Consider the following 9,161-nt stretch of genomic DNA (forward strand, 5'->3'; position numbering starts at 1 on the left):
AAATTATACAGTAAGTACACAAAATGTAATATATTAAAACTAGTAGAATTAAATTATTAATTATACAAGTGGAACTAATAGATTTCAAAAACAGTATGTCTGTACAACCTTAAAAGTTACATTTATAATACTGTCTCATTGTAATAATTTTTACTTCAGATCAACACAGAAAAAAATATATCAAAATGCATTTTACATAATGTTGAAAAACTATTAAACTAAAAACTTACATTATAATTTAGAGTAAATGGATTATTCTATCATAGATTTGTGTAACTTCCATTACATTAATACATGTATGATTTTTTTTGCTGAAAATTCTTTTATGTTGCAGTTTGATAGCCCTGCCCCTCTTTGATTTTGATCATTTATTCAAATGAATGAATTTTCTTCACTCTATGTTTGCTTTTTGAAAGATGTATTATATATGGAATCTAAAACTAAGTATAGATAAGGTTAAAATATTTCTTTCATGAGGCCATCTTAGTAATCAATTTTCCAGTTTTTATGAATCTGAATATTCTATCATTCTCAACTATATGTGACTTTAACATTGACCAACAATGTTGTTTTGTGTATGTAGCTTATTTTCCTGTGTTAACAATATTACATTCATTTCCATATATCTCACATATCTCAGTTTATTCACTTGTTGAATGTTATTGGGATGGTCCTACAGTTCGCAAATTGACAGTAGTCTTTCAGTAAATATTACAATATCATTCAATTCTGTGTTAACAAAAATATTCCAGAGCGCTCAGTAGTTACTTCACATGACACACATATTTATTACAAACATTTTTAAAGTGTATTCTAGAATGAGTATACAAGCTTTACTTTATATCAACAATGTAAAAGGGTAAATACTACAAATAGTACTAGCTTCTTTTTTCTTAAAATATTTTATTGGAAATATACAGTAATTATTTTTCTTTAAAATTTCATTTGGTTAGTTCATTACAACAATGTGTATATTTTATAGGTACCTTTATAGGTATATCTTCATTGTTGACATTTCTGTTAAATATTTGGCTCTCTAATTAAGAATATACCATCATGATATGAGATGTCCTTCTATATATGTGTTGCTTTTATTTGTTAATGAATGAAGATGTTTTGACCAATGGCTTAGCAGAAATCTAAACAGAGAAATACAGAGGAAAAAAAGGTAGAATCAGACCAGACACCAGTTAGCTGCCTAGGAAACAAGACTTGTAGAAAGTGTGTTAATGCCAAGGCCATAGTGAATAGAAATGGGTTAATTTAGTGAGTAAAAAAAAAATTTCTAGAAATTTTGCTAGAAATATTCCTGAGCCATGAACAACATTTTTGTAATTAATATAATATGTTTGTAATTATTTGTGTCTGAGAGGCTGGAAGAACATGTTCAGTTTCTGCTTATAAAAAAAAAGTGGGCACTGAAGAAACTCATTATGGAATTTGCCTTCAATGTAACAAGACTAGCCATTTGTGCAAGAACATACTCTTGTCTGTACTGTTTGATGGTATTCTCTGTAAATGGGACATGTAGGATCCACAAGAAATGATGTCAAACTTGTCAAAAGAAGGTAAGGCAGTCATTCAGGATTCCTGTTTCATGAAAGAAACTTTCAGAAATTCTGAAAGACACAGCAGAAAATGACTAAAAAACAGGAAATATAGAGAAAACAGTCTTTCAAATTTCCTGAGTCATGAAAAACTCTGTCGGATATTATGGGTCTGCAGGCTGAAGGTGGATCATTCAATGTTACAAAAGAACTTTTGGTGACCATTCAGGCAATAAGATGTTTCTGTTAATTCTAGAGTTTTGGAAGTTGCTTACAATGTACTTCCTGTTTATTTAGGTAATATTATATTCTTCTGGGGTCTTTGATGGAGTTGAAGACAGTTATAGTTTTGTTCTTAGTTTTGACTAAAGATAAATTAAATATGAAATTTTAGACTTACAGTGATAAAATAAATGATAGAGTGTTTTCTTTAACTTTCCAAATGCAAATAACTAAATATTAAACTATAATTTTGGCTTAATAACTGTTTTGTATATGCAATTTTACTATATTAAAATTAAAGCTTTCCTTTTTAATTAGACAGAAAAGGAGAGATGATGTGGGATATTGTTCTGTATATCTGTTTCTTTTATTGGTTGATGAATAAAGCTCTTTTGGCTAATGGCTTAGTAGAGTAAAGCAAGGCAGAAAATTCAAATATAGATAGAAAGAAAAAGTAGGAGGAGTCAAAAAGACACCATGTAGCTGCCGAAGGAGACAGATGCTGGATCCTAACCAGTAAGCCACAACCTTGTGCTGATACATAGATTAATAGAAATGGGTTAACTTAAGATGTAAGAGTTAGTTAGGAATATACCTGAGCCATTGGCAAAACAGGGCTGCAATTATTATAGTTTCTCTGTCATTATTTGGGTCTGAGAAGCAAGGAGATGAAAGTGCAGTCTCTGTCTTCAAACATAATGTTTAACCTTAAAAAAAAACTTTGTGTAAATTTAAGATGTAATTTTATATCATATATCATTTACAAATAATTATCATATTCTATGGATTGTTGTTCCATTTATTCAGTAGTCCACAGAGCAAAGTTTTCTACACACTTATATCTCTTATTTTGTGATGTTTTCCTAAGAAAACTGCTTAATTAACTCAAGATCATACATAGCCTGTAATTTTTTAAACAAATTTCATTTTATATTCATCTTTGTGTTTTTGACATTTTTAGATTATTATGCATAGTTAACATTTCAACATTTTGGCATGTGCCTGTACTGTTTCCCAAAGATTGTTTATGCTTTAGTTTTACAAAGAGGTAATATTTCCACACTTGTGATTTTCTCTATTTTCAAAGAAGTCTTTGCAAACTCAAAAACAACTACTAAACTGATAATGTTATGGATAGGCATAGTTTCTATGATTAGACTAAGGCAGCAGACATTTTTGAGTGGATTTTAATTATTTTATTAGCAAATAGATTTACTTCTCATTGAACTTTTGTATACCCTTCATGTTATCAAGATTTTAATACATTAGAAAATGCCCTGACTATTTTGAATCAATGGATAGTGTGCAAAGTGGCAAGCAGTAGTTAATGACTGATATGTATCGCAACTGATACAATGATCTCCTTGCCTTTCTTCCATTTCTGTAGGTATAGTAGAAGCTGGTTGCATATTGAATTGACTCACAAAATGAAAATACATAAATACTTTATTCTGATGTTGAAAGTCATTTTTTGAATAATTTGTTAGATAGGCATTCTGCGTCACATGAAATTTAAAAAAGAAAGAAAAGAAGCAAAAATAAAGAAATCATTGATTCCAACCTTTCATCGGCTACAGCCCTCAAAAAGGGCCCTGTGCTTCATTTGAGTACCATAGTAGAGTTGATCTTGTAGACAGGGGCAAAGCTGGGCCATTCCTGATGGTATGAGCAGATTATCTGGCAGTGCCTCCATTGTCTGAGGTGCAGTAGTAGGGGTGAAGGAAAGGTATTCTCCTCCCTCTCTCATACTACCTCCAGCTGACAGGGAACTGAAAAGGTCACCCCTTTACATGTTACAAAACTGGAAAAAGTGGGCACTGAATCTCATGTGGGAAGCACAGCAAAATTGACCCTGTTTGTGGAGGTGCTGTTTAATTGGCCCTGAGAGTGTGAGATTTGGATAGCTGGCCAAACCCCACTCATCTTCCATGTGGTGGTGAGGTCAAGGAAAAAATGCCCGAACCCCATGCCCCTACTATCATTGGTGGAAGAGGGAGCTAACCCTCTCTGTTACCAGTTGCAGCATTTGGGAAAATGGACGCTGTATCTTACCTGGACAACAGAGTTAAGCTGATCCTACTGACAGTGGTACAAGTGAACTAGCACAACGATGAAATTCTTGAGTTTCTTTTCCTCTTAGGAGACCTGCCACCGGCTCACAGATGAATACGTGGAACATTCTTATTTATAAATACCCAGCCTTAGTTTGACTTATTTGTAGCCAGCTTTTCTAACCTAAATTTTCTTATTTCTTTTTAAATTTGGTTTGACTCTAGGGTTTTACCTTTCTTTATTCTATATATCTTTTTCCTTCTTGCTCCATGGGGGGCTGTGAGGCTATGTTGCTGGGCCCTGGTGTCCTCCTTACCTTATCCTTTTCTTACTCCTCCCCCTTTTTAGTCTCCTTCTCTAGCCTAGATATTCACCTTATTTATTCCCTCTGTCTTTCAGTCCTGCCTATTCCTATTCTCCTGCATTATGGACCATACTGCTCATTATCAGACAAACCAGGTGTTTTAGGCAAACACACTATCACAGTTTTACAGAGTTAAACAAAGCAACATAAAACAATGCAACACATCTTTGCAACATTAAACAAATGTTATAGAGCATAAACAAATGTAATACATCTTAAACTCATATTCAAGAACACCCAAAGAATGTGAGCTTGGGAAGTCTGGCCTCACCCCTCTATGCTTAAGGTAGGTGGGACAGCTGGCACTGAAGTCTTAAGAGTAGGAGGGCTTTCCCTGCCCTGCATCAGCTGTAGCTCTTAGGACAGTGGCCACTACACTTTTCCCCGGCACCACAGTAGAGTAGGCCCTTATATCCTAGGTGTGAGAGAGATAATCCTGAGGTTGTAAAAAGAGGAGAACTAGCCTCATCCCTTACTCATTAATTCAAGTGGTGAACTAGCAAGCCAATGCAAGGAAGCTCACGCTGTTGGTGAGGACAAGGGAGAGCTGGAAGTCTGACCAACTGCAATATCCTGGACCTGGAACCAGTGTTATGAGTTTGCCCATTCCAGCATCCACCCAATTTGTCATTTACTGAAGAAAATGAAGGGCTTGGTCCTATAGACCCAAAGCTGCAGGATCTGCATAACACAGGGCTACCACAGGATATCTAAGAGGAGTTCCAGTGATGATCCAGCATTGATAGTAAAGCAGAAACCAGAGGCATTTAACCAGACCAATCACTCTTTGCAATGAATACTTGCAAGTAAATAAATATGGATAAAGTGTGAGTCACTGTGTCACACCACAGCTTCCATAATGAGACTGATATTTTTCCCTTTTTGTCTCTTAAATAGTATTTTATTTTGGGGGGAAGATTGCAAGGGCAGAGGGTCAATACAAACGGACAGTAAAATGAATGGGATCAAGACGCATGATGTGAAAGACACAATAAAAGTATTTAAATAATTATTGATTAGTTTGTCTTAACATTTTAATAGATTTTTATTAACATAATATGTGGTAATTTAATCTTCCTAACTGTGTGTGATAGTGTTTATTAAACTTGATGAATGCTGTACTCAACTTCGAAAAATGGAAAGTCATCTGAGAAAATACCACAGCATATTCAATTTTGGACATGGTTTTGGGAGAATTTTCTTTATCAGTGATTTATGAGGGAAGATCCAGTTAGTTGTGGATGATGACCCTCTTGAGTCCTGAGTCATACAAAAAAGCAAGCTGAGCAATTCATTACGAGAAAGTCAGTTAACATTTTTCTGCAGACTCTGCTTTAATTCCTGCCTCCAGATTCCTGCTTAAGTTTCTTCTCTGATTTTCCTCAATGATGAACTTTCACCTGGAAGTGTTAAGATGAAAAAATTGTTTTTTCCTCAAATTTCTCTTAGACATGGTATTTTATCATGAATAGCAATACTAACAGAAAAACCAAAAAGTCTGCAACCAGTCTTTCCTAATTTTCACTTGTTGTGGTCTATTTTTTATAAACATATTTTACAGCCTAAATAATTAATTGAATTTTCTCTTTGTATTTTTTCAGGAGTAATTTGGAATACCCAACAAGGAATTTTTTTTTCTTCTTCAAGCATTCTTTCTAAAGTATTTACATTTGAATCAGAAAGGAAAATGTCTCACATGGTAATGGTATACTATAGATTCAGGTAATTGCTTATGTATCATTTTTATTGGCTGACTTACAAAATATTGGCAAAGGGGGAGACTATTTAACATTCCTGTGGGAGAACCTTCAGTTGATATCTTTTAGAAGGCTGAAAATTATAAGTAGGGACTCTGAAGGCAAGTTTTTCTTTGTCTTTTTCTTGTAAATGTTTAGTGAAGAAACAATCTTTTAAATGAATAGCCTTTAGGCAATAGATAAGACAAAGCAATGCCAGACTATAGAGAACCCACTAGCTAAATTACCTTACTAATAGCTCTTAAATCTGTTACCATTTTCCAGATGTAATGATGAGGTGAGTAGCCCTGCTTTTCATCCTGCCCGGCTCCCGCACAGCTAGCTTTACACTCAAAATAACAACACACAAACTGTATTCATTTAAACACTGCCTGGCCCATTAGTTCTAGCTTCTTACTGGCTAACTCTCATATCTTGATTAACCCATTTCTATTAATGTGTGTAGCACCACGAGGTTGTGGCTTACCAGGAAGATTCTAACCTAAGTCCATCTTGGGCCAGAGCTTCATCACATCGGCCTCACTGCCTTCTTCCTCCCAGCATTCTGTTCTGTCTTTCCCAGCAACTTATGTTCTGACCTATGAGGCCAAGCAGTTTCCTTTATTAATTAACCAATGAAAGCAACAGATAGATAGAAGACCCACCTACATCATTTCCCCTTTTTCTGTTTAAACAAAAATGAAAGGCTTTTACTTTAACATAGTAAAATTATATATAACAAAACAGTTATCAAGTAAGAATTACAGTTACAATATTTATATCTACTTTATTTTTTATCAAAACTAAGGAGCACTATAACTATAACTAACCATTCTTCAACTCCATCAAACAAAATGGTCCTCAGAAAGAAAGAGGTCCCAAACAGGTGGAATTTCATAATCATGGTGTTTATCACAGGGGTTAGGGGAAGGTCTATGTCCTAAGGCATGGCTAATCCCATAACTTGGGTGGGGATGGATGGAGACAAAGAAAAGATCAGACCTCTGATTCTCCTGGGCATGTCTGAAAACCTCCTGGAACAAAGGGATGCTGTTGTTACCACTAACCACCTAGCCTTTTACAACGATAAAACTGAGCAAGCTGTCATTTAAAAGATACCCCTGACACCTTGATTCACCTCAAAAAGGAGAGACCACTGCCACCAGGGTCCCCACCATAGGTAGGCACCTGGTAATCCAGTATTGGTGGAGCAGTGACCATTACCTGAACTTAAAATTAAGATGCTCAAGGAGATCACCAGAATTCTGCTGAAAAAAGGATAGATAAGGTCCTTGATGTACCCCTGGAACAGCCCTGTGCTTGTGATACATAAGCCTAATGGGACCTAGAGAATGTTACAGGACCTATGAGCACACTGTGCTCATATGAAGCGAGTATGGACCCCTTCTAGGGGCTTACCTTGAGTTCCAGAAATCCTCTCCCAGTTTCACCTCACTGTAATGGGTCTAAAGGAACACTTCTTCTTAATTCCTCTTCACAAGGAAGATTGTGAAAACTTTGTTTGCCTTTCCCATTTTTATAGTTAACGTCCCTCGACCTGACCAGATAGAGAAAAGGGTTCTTCTCCCAAAGGGGATGGCCATTAGTCCAGCCTTTTGCCAACAATATTTGTATAGTATCCTCTTTCCTTACTTTGACAAAGATAATACCCTCCTATATGTTTTATGAATGATCTAATCATTGGGCATTTGGATGTATCAGGGCTAACTCCCTGGGTAACAAATATTGTTGATATTCTCTAACAACATGGTTTTAAGATAGCCCTAAAGTACAGAAGGTCCCCCATCTCATATTTTGGGATCCCAATTAACACTTACTAAAGCCAAAGTGAATGGACACCAATTAATCATGCCTGAGCCTCTCACTTTATGGGGTTTACAAAAGATACTATGTGAAATTAAGTGGGTAAGGCCCTGGTTGCCTGTAGAGACAGGAAGACTAGATGTGTTATATGATCTCCTAAAAGGAGTGCAGCCTGATGATATCATTTTCTTGCCCACTAATGTCCATCAGCCACTCACTGAATTCATCAATGAGCTCCAACAGGCTTATTTGGTGAGATATAATACTAACATTCCAATCCAAGACTGAATATTATTAGGAAGAATGACCTGGATGCCTGCCATTGTTCAGCAGTCACAACCACTAGAATGAGTATCACCACCTTAGGGGCACTCACACAGTGTACTCTCTAGTCGAAAAAATAGTTGATATGATCATAAAAATCATGGACACATCTCTTCGACATTATAGTAAAGATCCTCCTAAATTAATAATTCCATTCAAACTTAAGGATTTAGAATGGGAGACCAGACATTGTTCTCAATTGAACCTCACCCTGGAGGGATTTCTAGAGACCTTGAACACCCACTTCAGGGAGTCCTGGTTAGTGAAACAATATCAATAAATACACTGCACTTCTAGGCCCATGCCCCAAACATTCACCTTTTGCACAGATGGTGGGAAAAATGAGGCTGCCTTTGTAGTTTTCCCTGAAGGATGGACCAAGGCAAATCAAAATTCTCCCTTGTGGGGGATATGCTCAATATAAGTAAATGATGAACATATATAATGTCCTATAAGAGATCCTTGAACCCTGCAACCTCTATTCAGACAGCTCTTATGTGGTGAACCTACTGCCACACTTACCCTATGCCTATATCAGATTAAATATTAATCCTATTTCTACCTTGATGATACAACTCAGATAGCTCTTAGAAGGTAGCAAAAACCTGTACACATTCAACACCTCAAATGACAACAAACCCTCCCTGGCCTCATTTCCCAAGATAATGCTGCTGTGGATGATGTAGCTTTAGGGGCTTGTCTCATAGAATTCTCAAACCTTCCCATATAAAATGCTACTCAAATGCATAACTTATGTCAACTGGATAGGACTCAAATACCCACAGATCCCCACAAAAGAATTAAAGAGAATTTTTCATACATATAAGACTTGCCAACAATTTCTCTGTACCTTCCACCTTTACAAGTGAACTTAAGAGGGTTAGGACCCAATATTATCTGACAAACAGATGTAGCACATTACTCTCCATTTGTCAAATTAAAATATATATTTGTGAGTTTTAAGCTCCTACTCTAAGGCTACCCACCCAGAGCAGTAAGTGCCTGCCTACCAGGCAGGCCTCAGGGTCCCCTGGAAGGGAGCCCAGGCACCTTTAGCTCCTGCGCCAGGCTTCCTGTGCTCTTCTGGATACC

Source organism: Microtus ochrogaster, unplaced genomic scaffold, assembly GCF_000317375.1.
Source record: "Microtus ochrogaster isolate Prairie Vole_2 unplaced genomic scaffold, MicOch1.0 UNK55, whole genome shotgun sequence".
In the NCBI taxonomy this organism is placed as follows: Eukaryota; Metazoa; Chordata; class Mammalia; order Rodentia; family Cricetidae; genus Microtus; species Microtus ochrogaster.